Source organism: Rhinoderma darwinii, chromosome 11 (assembly GCF_050947455.1).
Source record: "Rhinoderma darwinii isolate aRhiDar2 chromosome 11, aRhiDar2.hap1, whole genome shotgun sequence".
NCBI classification, from domain to species: domain Eukaryota; kingdom Metazoa; phylum Chordata; class Amphibia; order Anura; family Rhinodermatidae; genus Rhinoderma; species Rhinoderma darwinii.
Window position 1 is genome coordinate 29,389,475 of NC_134697.1, and position 15,734 is coordinate 29,405,208.

The following is a 15,734-nucleotide window of genomic DNA, read 5'->3' on the forward strand; positions in this document are numbered from 1 at the left end:
CCTGATTCACACGAACGCTGCGCATCTCGGACGTGAAAAACCGCAGTTTTTCACGTCCGAGTTGCATCCGTGCTCAGCGCTGCGGGATGCGATATCACGCATCCACCATAGTTGAGAGTCTATGGAGGGATGCGTGAAAAGATAGGACATGTCCTATTTTCCCACGGACCCTTCACATGGTCTGTTGAAAGCGTTGAAACAATGGCTGTGTGAACAGCCACATTGAATAACATAGGTCCGTGGGACGACCGGTGTTTCAACGGCTGTCCCACGGACGTTTAACACGTTTGTGTGAATCAGGCCTTACTGCTAGTTTATAGGATGCAACGTTGTGGTGATGGGTTAGGTTGCTTACTGACACATGGAAAAAAATCATCATCTAGACAAGGCCTTCATTTATTTGGTTATTTGTAAAAAATTCCAAAAATTTCTGCTTTAAAGTTAATTTAACCTAAAATACCTAATTACATTATCACTTTATACGTTTTTGTTTGGGTTAAAGGGGTGTTCCCATGAAAGACATTAATGGCTTATTGATTTGATATATCATAAATGTACTATTAAGAGTCAGTTCACACTGAGTTTTTAGTGCTAATTTTGATGTGGAAAACTGCGTCGGAATCAGCGCCAAAAAAATCTTCCCAAATCGCCCCCATTGATTTCAATGAGAGGCAGAGGCGTATTTGCCTGCTCTCGGGCAAATAAAACGGCGTATCCTTTTTTGCAGCGGTTTTCCCATTGAAATCAATGTGAGGTGGAAAAAACCTGCGGCACTCATTGCTGAGCGTTTTTCTCAGCGATTTTTGCCTGCAGTCCTTGCATCAGCTTTAATGGCCACAGGTCAAAAACATGGAAAAAAGTGCAGTCAGTTCAAAATTAGCCTCATGATTCCTGAAGGAATTCTGAGGCAGATTATTTCTGCCGGCAAAAAACTCAGTGTGAAGAGGGCCTTAATAGCCAAGAATGAAGATGCTCTGTCTCATATTCCAGGTGGAGAAATGGCTAAGTGCCATGGCCACTGTTGGTTCTCTATTTCCCATAGACTATAATGAAAAGTGGCCATATATGCCTGGTCCCTTCGCCGGGAGTGGTGACCGAACACCCTTGATCTGGGGGGATGGTGGGGTATGGATGGTTGGTTCCCTCTGATCAGACATTCATGGCATTTCACATTAATGTACAGGTAGTTATGAATACTTTAATAGGGACTTGAAGGGTTATATAGTCTGGAAAGAAGCACAGTCTGGCATTCTGCCCGTTCTTAAGGTGCCCATACACATTAGATGAAAGTTGTCTGAACCTCCTGATGAAATAGTGTGTATGAGTGTATCCCGACTTTACCCCGATGGAAGTTTCTGGGGGAAAGAATGATCGGGCATGTTGGATTTTAACATGCCCGATCCTCTGTTCTCGTGGAGATAAGCCGCAGAGGTATCTGGCAGCAGTTTTTTTTACTCTCACTGTTAAAATAAACATGAAAGCACGGCCAAGTCGAGCATGCATATTAATGGTGGAGTCGGGAGCAATAGCTGTCGGCCATGACCTGCATTTCATCTGTGAATATCAATAAATATATGTGTGTGTATTCCAGCAAATTAGAAGAAAACCTTATATAAAGCTGACCATACACTCCAAATAGCGGCCGACAGCTATTCCTACCGACACTCCCATACACATGCACTCTTGGCTCAGCTGACTGATCGTGCATGTGTTTTCAATAGAAAGAAGGGAGAAAGCCTCTGCCAGAGGAGTCCTATCTACTAATGGACAAAAGGATCGGGCATGTTGAAGTTCAACATGCCCGACCCTTCTCTCCCTCAATATCTGCCATCAGTGGAAAGTCGGGATGCCGCCATACACATTAGATGGTTGGCCGGTTCTGCCGAACTCAGCGGGTTCAGCCAACATACATCTAATGTGTACGGCTAGCTTCACATGATCGGCTAAGTTGGGTGAAAAGGTGGACGAATATACATTGCTTTATATAGAACATTGGCAAGTTCTATAGTTTAATATATTAAAGCTGTCATATGCAACTGAAAATGAAATGTGGATAACACAGGTAAGTTATTTTTTTGCTGATTTTGGAATCTTTTAGATTAGTTACGATCAAGTCCAGTGATACTCGCTGTGTGTAAATGACCTGAAGTGATTGGTTTGATTGACAACAGTTGCTGCCATTATAGTTCACTGTAATCTGACGTGTCCTACTCTATAGTGATTGCAGCGTCTTCTTCAGTCATTAGAATGACTGTCCTCCCAATGTCACAATGTAATCGATGTTATAAATATGTTCAGACTGGAAAATCACTAGACATAAATTCACGTTGTAAACTGATTTGCAATCTGCATAATTATTTTATCATAAGTCCAATCTTCCTTTCTAAATACACTCTTTTTTTTTCATTTTAAATATATGTATGATGTCAAATTATAATGATACTGAGCATCTCTACAAAGTATGTAAGGGCCCTTTTATGCGGGCCAATTATCGGGCCAACGAGCATTCACAGAAACCTCGTTCCCGATCATTGCCCTGTGTAAACAGGGCAACAATCACCCGATGAACGAGAAAACCCTCGTTCATCGGCTGATTGTATAGTTTTAAATGGCCAAAATATTATTGTTGTCAGCAGCTCATCTCCTTGTCTAGACAGGGAGACGTGCTGCCAACATGATAGAAATGTATGGGGACGGGCAATAGTAGTAACGAGCCCTCGTCCCCATACTAGCTCCTTGTGAAAGGCGCGCCGATCAACGAGCTACCTCGTTGATCGGCCCTTGTTTACACAGTCCACGTCGGCCCGTGTAATACAGCCAGTGGACATGCTGCTCGGTTTAATGTACAAAGTATCTATATACAGATAATGAACATGGTAAAGCGGCTGAAACCACGCTGGAATGCTAGTCAACGAGGTTTTGAAAATACATCACAGCCATTATCAATCGCACCACTGCTGGAACATGTAAATCCAACCCTACAGTAAGGAGTTAATTGCTGTTAATCAGTATACATTGAAAATGTTCACCGTTCAGCCATAACATTAAAACCACCTGCCTAATATTGTGTAGGTCCTCCTTCTGCTACAAAAACAGCTCTGACCCATCAAGGCATCCACTCCACAAGACCTCTGAAGGTGTCCTGTGGTATCTGGCACTGAGACCATAGCAGTAGGTCTTTTATTCTGGTTATGAACCATTTTTACCAGTTTTTAACTATCCACTGCACAGGTGATAACTGTTAGGCAACCGGGATGCCCACCGATTGCCGTAATGGGGACATCTTGTGTCCCTTGTTCCCCCCAGCAGTGAGACCACTTGCTTGTTGTTAAATGGAGCGACAGCCGAGCAAGCTTCTTGAACCTCCATTCAAAGTCTATGGCAGTGACGGTAAATGCCATTCACCTCCATTCAAGCTCATATGTATAAGGACTCAAGTTTGTGCATGGTCCCTGTACTGTGCCACACAGAATGCTTTATGGGTCAGTAGTACTGACCTATATACACTCAGTATGTTGCATGAGTGGTGTATATAGAAAAGAGGGGATCCATAGCAAAGAACAAAGTGGGTCCCACATTATAGTGCCAGGTATTGTGACTCAGTACAGAAGGAACGTGACTCATGGGCTCCTCCTTTTTGCTTACAATGCAGTTCCTCTGTAGAGGTGAATCTAGCACTGGTACTTAAGGCCCTTTTACACTGGCCAATTATCGGGCAAACGATTGTTCACAGAATGCTCGTTACCGATAATTGCCCTGTGTAACCAGGGCAGTGATCAGCAGATGAACGAGTAAACACTCGATCATCTGCTGATCGTATAATTTAAAAAAAAGTAAAATATTATCGTAGTTGGCAGCACATCTCCCGGTGTAAACAGGGAGACGCGCTGCCGACATGATAATAATGTATGATCGGAGTAACGAACGCTCGTCCCCATACTGGCTCCTTGTGAAATGAGCAAATGAGCGCCAATCAATGAGTGGTCTAGTTGATCGGTGCTCGTTTACACAGCCCAGGACGGGAGAATACCTGCCTAATACTGCATGTGATATTTGTTTTTCTCATGAATTTATATGGAAACCACCTCTATGTGTCTCTGTATAAAATACACAAGTACAGTATGGCGCCATAGCAGGCTATCGGAGCCGTATTACAGATACTTAATATGTTTGTGTGCACGCAGTCTATGAGCTTGTGTTCTCTGCATTGCTTTGTACATGGCCCCGTACAGTGACACGTGGATTCTGATAACTGTGCCGCCATATGTTGTCTTTGTGAGCCACTGTTCAAGGAGAAAATACCTTTATGATAAGTCAATGCAAGAAGCAACTTTTTCATTTCTACTCACAGATTCATACGCAAAACATAAGAAAACATTTTTTGTGTACCTTCGTCTAAAATCAGAGGCACTTAGAGGTTTAATATGGGCACGTAGCTGTCTATGGACGCTGTATTACGGATCTGTAGAACACTGATCAGGGGTACGGCAATGTGCTTGAACCTTGGGGTCCAACTAGTTATCACAATTATAATAAGAACTTTTCTTATGCAATAAAGTTCTTACTTCAAATGATCAAAAGTTTCTATATGAATAAATGACAACTTCATTGTTGGAATGTTTCTGTAGCTGCTGAACACTGTTGTTACATTTGCTCGTCAAGGTCGTGAGTAATGGGCTAATATCTCTTCTTCCTAGTCCTTGGCTTTTGCCTCTGTTCTTACTGTTTGATTGATTTCTACGGAGGAGCGTACATCATATGACTATATGAACTATAGTTGTAACTGACAAGGTTTATGCAAAAAGTGCTGATAACCGATGAGCAGAATTGGGGATTTTATGCAATTTTCTGTGTTGGTTTGGTTGCAATGTGTTTGGAAGGAGATAAGCAGCTGCTAGATCTCAGGGAATGTGTTTTGAGTTATACTAATTAAGTATAATAAAGTTGTTCCTAGTCCAGCCAACAACACCACTGACACAAAAATCTTTTATCTGCTGATGAATTCAGAAAAAACGGAAACACAGTTATGGTGGAAAATGTCACAAAACTGGTGCAAAGAGTAAGTGCAGTAATTTTCCATGGCGCCAAATCAGGTCGATGCTTTATTTTTTTAAAAGGGCCCCTGAAAATGAGAGGGGGAATCTGATTTGGTGCCATGTGCAACTACTCCACTTTTCGTTTGCACCGGTTTTGATACATTTCCTCTACATGTTTTAGAAGTATATTTTGATATTTTAGGTAAAAATAAAAGATGCTGCCGTCAGTTAGAAGTGAATAGAAAATATTTCATTTATTTCATTGGAGTAAAGAAGCATTGGCCAAGGCGGATTTCAATATTCCTCAACATTCTTGGTTTCCTCGGGAGAAAAGCTGCTGCCAATAGGTTGGTTGAAAAGTCTATCAATTAATGTTAGTCCATCAAGTATTCAAAAAAATGCAAAGAAGACGTCCGCGTAGCTTCTGAAATAACTTTATTGGGCCAAACACAGATAAAGGTAGCAACCCTACCAGGGTTTTAGAAAGGCTCTAGCAGGAGCAGAAGTGTAGGCTCATTAGGCCTTCCTCTCAAATCGGCATTAAATCTGTCGTATATTGATCTGCTGCAAAAATCGGAATCATACATTTGGATTTCTGCCACGGATGTGCATCAGATCCCAATGAGGATTAGCCCCATTGGCATCCCCTACTTTTCCATGCCTGTGTCTGATTTTCCGTAACACGTGAATAGGGTTACAGATGCCCCATTTATATGCATGGGATGTGGATTGTCATCTGATTTGACATACGGAATCCGCTGCAATTTCGGCACAGTATCTACTTAGAATTCTGTGTCAAATCTGACACTTGTGTAGACAACCCCTGTTAGGGCATATGGACATCATAGTGGGGGACCCCTGGTCGAGACGCCCCCCCAGAAGCCAAAACAGAGAGTCGCTCCAAATGGACGCCTCCTGTTCTGGCGTACTCGAGCCATCCTCATATCGCAAGAATGGACTATTCCTCTGCAGGGAAATGTCTCACTGGCCGCGGTTTCAAGTGGCAAAATAACCCCAGCTTCCACATTCTGAAAGGGATGCCTCTGATAACACAACCCCTTGGATAGTGTGCTTCCTATTCAAGTGTGTTTACTGACCAAAAAAAATCTTCACAGAGTATCATATTGGACTTCATTTCATCATCCGCTCGTGAAAAACATGCTCAAATGTATTTTCAGAAATGTTCATTCATTCTTGGATGGTAGGCTCATACCCATCGGACAATGGACAAAACAATAAGCACATGCCAGCTCCCTTTTTTTCCCCCCAGACACATGTTGGTCTTATAAAAACTTGTTTGGATGAAAGTGTCCCCGGATAGCTGCCTTTATCTGACATTTTAGACCACTTTGGACCCCTTGCAAGAATATTGACACAAGTCAGATGACATGGTGAGAATTCTTAAAGTTAAAGACTAAACTAAACAACCCTTAATCACACTTGTGAGTTAATAAACATATTCTGTTAATTAACTTAATGATTCCTTTAGAATTTAAATGTGTTTGGGTGATCCACGTTGATGTCTCTGCAATCTATTTGGACTGCAGAAATCTAATCTCTGTCTGTCAACAATGGTAGACATGCCATGACATGATCTACTTGTCTCCGACCAATTTACTGGACTCACTGATAAGTTTCACATCATAATGTTCACTGCCATATACAAAGTAATAGGAGAGTATTCTATTGTTACATGGAAGTACCATGATCTGGATCATAAAAGCAAAGAAACATTTTAACATTTCTACAACTGCAAATCTAGAATTTTTGAAGGTTAAAAAATATAGTGGTCTTTCTCCAGAAATCAAGCTGTGAGTGGTTGAGCTTTTAAGATAGGCAGCAAGGGTACTTTGATGAATACACATTGGAAATAATGTTGGTCGAACGTGCCGATCTCGGGGATTGGTTGACTATCTAATAAATATGGGGGGCTCCAGACTCTCCCCGATGGTGGATGTTAGGCGAGAGAAGGATTGGGCAGTTGGATTTCTTAATGCCCGATCCTTTTGTTCTCAGGGGAGATAAGTCGCCAACAGAGGTTTCTGGTAGTGGCTTAGTCACCTCTCCCCATTCAGAATACATGCACGCTCGGCCGAGCATGCATTTGAATGGGTGAATTGGGGGGGAATAGCTGTCGGCCAAACATTCGGCCAATAGCTATATAATGTGTGTGGCCTTTTTACACGGGCCCATGATCGAGTAAATGAGCGTTCATATGAATGCTGTTTCTCGATCATTGCCCTGTGTATGAACGAGCATCGGCTGATCGTATCGTTTATGCAGCACAAAATATTATCATTGTGGGCAGCACAGCGCTGCCGACATGATGAAAGTTCATGGGGACAAGCGATTATAGTAACGAGCGCTCGCCCCCATACATTACTGTACATTTCTCTCTTTGAAAGGAGCAAACGAGAGCCAATCGAACTGTTTTGGATTTAATGGCTCAGGATCCCCACCTTAGGTCAAGTACGCCATTAATAATATAACAAATAAAGAGCCAGCATCCATATCTAGATTTGGATGCTGGATCTTCTTTTTGCTTTATTTTTAATAGGCCACATTTTTCCATGATGTAAAACCTGTAACAACTATCATGCATCATTTAAAGTACTGATGTCCTCTTATGGGACACAAAGCCCCCCTGTACCAGAGTTTGTTTAGAAGAAATAGCCAATGGAAAATAGTACTGGCTTCGATTTAACAGCTGACCATAAAGAGGAAGCTGCGTTGACACCATGACCTGAATCTGTAGTGGTCATGCAATTTTTCACAAAGCCGGGACAGAGTGGAAGGTTCACTCTCCCAGGTGTGGAGGGCAACACCCTTCCCTTATACACCATAGGCAATGTATAATTTATGTGTGTTGGGAGTAGGATGGGGGATAATTTTGTAAAAGTCTGCCAAAATCTAAAAAAGTAAATCATGAATGTAGTTAGTCACATAATGATGGACAGGCTGGGCTCCGCCAGACCTGGAGCCACTTTTACAGAGGGGTTCACCATTCTAGCTCATAGAGGGGAGAAGACTATCAAATGCTCGTTCATCGGCTGATTATATCGTTTTAAATGCTGAAACTATTAGGGTATGTTCACACACCCTATTTACAGACGTAATTCAGGCGTTTTGCGGCCGAAAAAACGTCTCCAAACCGTCTGCAAACATCTGTCCATTTAATTCAATGGGTCTTACGGTGTTCTGTGTAGACGGGCCTTTTTTTACGCACCGCTGTCAAAAGACGGCGCGTAAAAAGACGCCCGCCTCAAAGAAGTGCATGTCACTTCATGGGACGTAATTGGAGCCGTTTTTCATTGACTCCAATGAAAACCAGCTCCAATTACGTCCGTGAAAAATGCAGAGAAAAACGCGTGCACTTGTCAAAACAACTCCGTAATTTCAGCCGTAATTGGCATTGCCGTGTGAACATACCCTTAGGGTATATTCACACGCTTAACAAAATACAGCTGAAAATATGGAGCGGCTTTCAAGGGATAACAGCTCCTGATTTTCAGGCATTTTTTAACCAACTAGCGTTTTTTGCTGCCGTTTTTGGAGCTATTGTGTCAATGAAAAACGGCTCCAAAGACGTCTCAAGAAGTCTTTTTACGCGCCGTTATTTGAAAATGAGGCGTAAAATAACTCCCCGTCGGAACAGAACGCCGTATTTCCCATTTAAATCAATGGGCAGATGTTTGTAGGCGTTCTGCGTCCAATTTATCAGCCGTTAAATGCCCGAAAAATGGCTGAAAATAGCCCGTGTGAACATACTCTTATCATTGAGCACATCTCCCTGTGTAAACAGGGAGACGCGCTGCCGACATGATAATGTATGGGGACGAGCAATCCGAGTAATAAGCGCTCGTCCCCATACTAGTTCCTAGTGAAAGGAGCAAACGAGCGCCGATCAATGAGCTGTCTCGTTGATCGGCGCTCGTTTACATGGCCCACGTCTGGCCGTATAAAAGAACCTTAACTCTACTACCAAGTTTAACCTCAATAAATGTATATCAAATATTACATTGTGCCATTCTTAACATGAGTATTGTGAGAAGCCCCGACCAGGGAACCCGCCTCTATGGGTTGTCTTCATGAGATAACCTCTTTAAAGTCTGAAAACCTTACTTTTTAATGTTGTCAAGTTATCACTGAAAAGGTTATATCAGATTATGAGTCTGTCTTTTTTTTCCCCCAGAAACAGCGCTACTCTTCTTTTTTGTCTGTGTCTAGTATTGCACATCAACACTAATTCATTTGAATGAGGGTGAGCTGCAGTACCAAAAGTAGACCACTGTCAGGAGTGGTGCTGTTTGTAAAAAAACAAAAAAAAAACAAAACCTTTTACAACCTTTTTTTGTCTGCCTTCACACCATGTTTGGGAGAATTGCCCTCTGGTATGTATTTTTCATAAAAAAGGGACAACGAATACTAGTGCAAAGAAATGTTTCTCTTCTCCTTTTTACTAGGATCCATTTCCATTATTGATGAACAAAGACGTACAATAGAGCAGGTCAGTTTTTATATTTTTTTTGGGAGTGGGTTACATGGACATAGATAGAGATTATTTTTCCCTATTTACAACAGTTTGAACGTATGTGATAAAATTAGTAACAATGAAAGTGATTTCAGGCTGATATAAGGAATAATCACTTATCTATGCATAGTCTATAAAAAGGAAAATATACTAAATATTATATCAAATAAAATAAAGTCAATCACTATTGTTGTACCTTCATTGTAAATGACTGTCTATAGAAAAGGTATCAAGTATGTGTAGACGTTTCCTGTCCACAAGAGCTTTCATTTGTTGGCGCTATATAAATAAAGATTATTATTATTTGTCTTTGTCAGATCTTATACTCTTTGGGCTGACCCATTGTAAAGATTGGTTTTGCATTGTTCATACCTTCCCATAAAATAAACACAGTGGGGTAGATTTATTAATCCTGGTGGGTAGTTTGCCAGTATCTCCCTGTACAGCGTGCGCCGGATTATTCCTGAAGGTGCACCCTCTGTTGGTAAATCTGACATAGGCTTTAAACACCAGGTCAGATCCGGCGTTATTTACCGCCATTAGAAAAGTGGTAGAAAATACTCATAAATGAGTCGGGCTTGTCATGACTCTTGACCCCTGTTGTAGGGGATATAAAATTATGGAGTTCGGCCCGAACACTGTCATTTATCAATGTATTTATGCCTGAAAATTGTCATAAATACATTGATAAATCTAATTCATTACAACTGTTGAACAGAAGAACCAATCACAAAGCAGCTTTCATTTTTAGCAGAGCAGGTTAAGAAATAAAAGCTGAGCTCTGATTGGTTGCTATGGACAACAAGATCAATATATATGTTACAGTTTTGATAAATGAGTTCCCTTAATATTATCTCTTTATGTAGAAATAAAAAGGGAATACAATGGAGATAAACCTGTATAAGATGATGGAAACCCATAATGCTGCCGCCTACTGAATACGGAAACGACATATAATATTGTCATTGTGCTATTTATACGCCGGCCCCGGTGTGACTGTTACATTTGAGCCCCCTATAGTCACACCCCTGCCTATCACCGTTCCTCTCCGTCATATGCAGTCTGGTTTTAACAGGACATTGATTTGGGGTTAACGTAATAGTACAGATTTGCTGTATTCACTTGTGGCGATTTTGCTACATTTTTGTAAAACTTATAGTAAAAATATTGTACTGTAATTTTGACAAAACAAAATGCTGCAAATATGCTACACATGAGTACAGCCGTTAGGTGTATGGAGGGGGCTGTTATGCCCGCTGAATCAGGTGATAAGTAAGGAGACTATTAATTTAATGATAACAATTAACATTATACATGATAGAATATTGCTACAGCAACATATGGTTGTAGTCCCCAGGAGGTAGCTATAGGGGGTGGAGAGGTAGCAGTAGCATCCAGGCCTGGTATCTGGAGGGGATAAAGCCCCCTCTGTGACATTAGAAGACGTCAATGATATAAATGGCCCATGCTATGTGTGTGTGTGTGGGGGGGGGGGGGGGTCCTCTTACAGATATTGCACTGGGGACAAGGAACTTGAAGTTAGGCCTCTGGTAATCACTATTGGAACTAAACCCTGGGGGTTATAAAGACCAGTGTGGTACAAAGATGTCATGCTGGGCGTTAACAAGAAATACAGTAGGAGAAGATGATACAAGAATGGCCACAGGTAGAACTGGCTAAAATTTATACCTAAATTACTATTATTTTTGTTACTACTACTACTACTACTACTACTATTATTATTAAAAAAATCATTACCACTATTATTTTTTATTATTTTTTTATTATTATTATTATTATTTTTTTTATTATTATTATTATTATTATTATTATTATTATCGTTCCATAAAGAAATAATTATTAAAATAGGAAACACAAATCTATATTTGCCTATATATAATGATTATATAGTAATGTAATCTCAATGGTGTATAAAGAAAAAAATATTTGACATTTTAATTTAGATTAATGTTTAATAAAATAAAGGTAAACAGAATAATTCAACTTCTATTAATTTAACAGTTCATGTAAACTTTGTCAAAACATTAGAAAATAACATTTATTCCATACAGCGATAACTAATACATTGTATTATTATACTTGTTCATCATCTGTCTTCCTGAGACTCATAACAAACATGAGGAGCAGCGGCTGTAGTGATGAGGACCCCAGAGCCCCATTTTCCCATGCCTTATGCCTCTTTACCTATATTTTCAAAGAGGTATATGCATAGGAAAAAGGAACAACGAGAATATTGTGTCGGTCTAGGAAACAAACGCTGAAAACAAAGAGATATGTAGTTATTAACACATAGGAGGGACACTATAGTCATAATTCACAAAATGTTATTAAACATAGTAAACCAATAGATGTAATATGACATTTTTTATAAATTTATGTACAAGTATTAAAATATTGTATAAAAACAGTAAATTTTTATTTAAATAATTGCATTGGGTTACCAAGTAGTGTTTTCCTGTTTTATTATCACACTATATTCCCAGTAACTGTAGTTTGTTTTCAGATAATTCTATTAGTTCCATAAAAATGTATATATTGATTTATAGATTAATATTATTTTATGTTACCAAAAAGCGCCGAAATAATATAAAATAAGCTACGTAAGAAACAAATATCATTCAATTATTTTTTCTTTCATTTTCAGTAAAATATCCTGATATGTTTTTTTTTTGCAAAAAATATCTAATTATATTTCCAAATGTCAAATAGTAAAAGTCAAGTAGTAAAATACTTGTAGTAAAAGAAATAAACCACTTCAAAATAAATAAATAAAACATTTATAGATCAATATAAGTATATTTAAAATGATATATTACACTGTTAAAAAATAAAATAAAAATATTATGTATGCAGCTTATGATTGTGTGAAAAAATAAAATAAAATTAGCAAATTCATTGACAAAAGGAAAGCCAAACCAAATAATACAAAAAAAGCACACAAAAAAAAACAAAATGTAAAAAAAAAAAATAATTACTGAAGGAAAAAGAATAATCAATATATTATAATATATAATATATGAATATATCCTATAGTATATTATTGTAGGCTTACCTGCAATGGAGAAGATGTCCTGGTCTAAGTAGAGTTGACCAAGCTTCACCGTTTCTGGTATTTATGGTATAGTTAGGACCTTGAAGGAATATTAACATAACACTGTAACAGTTATCAACTTCTTAATCAGCTTTCTCCTCATCAAGGTCCTTCCTGCACCTGCAAGACGCTGTGCAATATAGGGAGTTACACTATGAATCAATTGGCACATCTAGGAGCTTCAACTCCAACTGAAACAAGCTGGCATGTATATTATCTCTATTTCCTACCCCCAATACGTCATTGTGCCAGGATACAGACTGGAGATTTGAAAAAAAAATAATAATACCAAATGTGTGTTTTGTTCATTTTTATCTGTTTCTGTGTCCTTCATTACAAACATTATTCTGCTCAGACATCAAGGTCTGTTTGCAAGGTTCTGTGGCCTTATCAGGGCACCTCGGAGACTCCTTACTGGGTGCCAAGGCTAAATGTAATCTGAATCACTGCTGAAATGTCAGACACAGTGCAGCCTGTAATGTCTTGTACGGTAGAACACCTCCTTAGCTATATACTGAATTTAGGTGCAAACATCATAAGTAATACTGTATGTATTTATTTATTATCTGGTTTTTTTCCCTTAGGTACCGCATCGTCTCCAGAATATAATTGCTTTTACATTGGCTCTATTTGGGGGCTTACAATCTACTTGCTATTTCATACACTGTATGGCCTATTCCATAGTCAGCCAAGCTACCAAATAACATTAGGAGTAACCCAGCAATCCCATGTGAGGAACATATAAGATCCATGAAGATGTTGGTTGAATACAAACATATGCCCCCCTCGGTATAGTAAAGTTAATCACCAAGCTATTATGCATATGGAATAGACCGGTACATTCAAAACCGGACTCCCGCAGTACTACTGAACAGAACTTTACACCATATAGTTCTAGAGTGATCTATGTTTGGTAAGTTCTTGGCTTGTGGCCATAATACAAATGTTAAAATGCAGCCATTTTATGGTTGTCTGGCTTAAAAGTGGCTGTCTAAGCATGGAGCGGTTTTTCATACTGATGACCTATCCACAGACCCCGCACTGATCAGTTATTTTGGCTCCCTCTGGCACCGTAAGGGTATGTGCACACACACTAATTACGTCCGTAATTGATGGACGTATTTCGGCCGCAAGTAGTGGACCGAACACAGTGCAGGGAGCCGGGCTCCTAGCATCATACTTATGTACGATGCTAGGAGTCCCTGCCTCTCCGTGGAACTACTGTCCCGTACTGTAAACATGATTACAGTACGGGACAGTTGTCCTGCAGAGAGGCAGGGACTCCTAGCATCGTACATAACTATGATGCTAGGAGCCCGGCTCCCTGCACTGTGTTCGGTCCGGTACTTGCGGCCGAAATACGTCCGTCAATTACGGACGTAATTAGTGTGTGTGCACATACCCTTAGTTTTGCAGTGGCCGGTGCCAGAAGCAGAAGGCTCTGACTACTGTATAACGGCCGTGCTGCAACACTGCAGCTCTGCTCCTATTCAAGTGAATAGGAGCAGAGCTGACCACTGCAAAACTTATGGTACAGGATGCAGCTGATCGGTGCGGTGTCCGGGTGTCGGACCCCCACCGATCATATACTGATGATCGATCCCGTGGATAGGTCATCAGTATGAAAAACCGGCCAGACAACCCGTTTAAGTCAATTAAAGAGTAACTGAGTAACTGTACTTTACAAAATTTTGATATATCACAGAAACATATCAGAAGTTTTGATCGGTGGGGGTTCCAGGTGCTCAGAACGGCACAGTCGCTGAAATGAAGGGGTAGAATGCTTCGCTGGGCACCCTGCATCTTCGGCTGTGACTGCTGCTCCTTGTTAGGCTGAAGACGGCTAAAATAGACTTTCTTTGTAAGCTGTATTCAGACTAGCAAGGAGCGCCTATCGCAGCCGAAGATGCAGGGCGCTCGTCCAGCCAACAGATGAATGACTGATTGTAGTGGCCAAAAGTACTGACAGATGACAAAACATGTGCGACTTTGTGCAATCAAACGTCACCGACAGCGATACAAAAAAAGAAAACAACCCACATCCAATCAGTAGGCGACTAAGATATTGATTTACTCCGACAGTACCTCTATCATTTCTATTTATATTGGGGAAAATGCCTGCTGGTCCCAAGTGATGGAGCATAAATGATCAGATATATTGCTTTTTTTTTTTAATGTGCTGAAATACATTTCTGCTGTTGAAACATTTTACCTAATATTCCTCTAGCTGTCTGCTGGCCACACACATGAGATAGCTGTTGGCAGAATGAGCCCAATTGCTAAGGCCCTGTTCACACTGAGTTTTTTTCCAGCGGAAACCGGGGTAAAAAGTGTCCAAAATCGCCTTCCATTGATTTCAATGGGAGGTGGACGCGTTTTTCCAGTGAGCGGAAAAAAACGCTCGCGGGAAGAAGAGACATGCCATTTCTTCGGGGGTTTCCGTCTCTAACCTCCCATTCACATCAATGGGAGGCAGAGGAAGCGTTTTTCGATGCATTTTTTGCCCGCGACGCTCAATTGCTGCGGCCGAAAAACTCAGCGAAAAACGCGGCAAAGAGAGTGCAGGCAGGTCAAAATCTGCCTCAAAATTCCAAATGGAATTTTGAGGCAGATTTTTCTGCATGCAAAAAAACTCTGTGTGAACAGGCCCAAAGTCTGCTGCTGGAGGACTGTTGGGCTTGCCCCAGGAGATCTTTGGCCCATCTCACTAAAAGCGATAGGTTCAGCCAAAATTAATCTTAAGAAGTGATAAGATTAGATGTGTAGAGTAATTATGAATAGTACATTATAATGAATGAAGGCTGCCACAACATATTTGTATTGAATGTAAACAAGATTGAAAACTTTCTATTATAGTGGACACAAAGCCAAGTGGCTACCCACCAATGTGAGAGGGATTAGGGGCTTGTTAAACCCTCCCTGTATTGTCTCCGAAGTCTCCCAGCAGGGGGTAGGGAAGAGTAATTATTGCTGCATTGTATTCAGACGATAGTTACCATGCCTGGTCATTTATAACCTCAAATTACCATAAACATTTTTAATGCTCTTATTAACG

The 15,734-nt window shown here is 40.3% G+C and overlaps 1 long non-coding RNA gene across 1 annotated transcript; it reads right to left on the reverse strand.

Moving 5' to 3' along the window:
* Positions 1 to 11,520: 11,520 nt before the first annotated feature.
* Positions 11,521 to 12,923, reverse strand: LOC142663645 (uncharacterized). Its single transcript, XR_012851125.1, has 2 exons — positions 12,641 to 12,923; positions 11,521 to 11,845 (listed from the first exon to the last, which is right to left on the reverse strand). It is a non-coding gene; the product is annotated as an uncharacterized LOC142663645 (long non-coding RNA).
* Between the last annotated feature and the right edge of the window lie 2,811 nt (positions 12,924 to 15,734).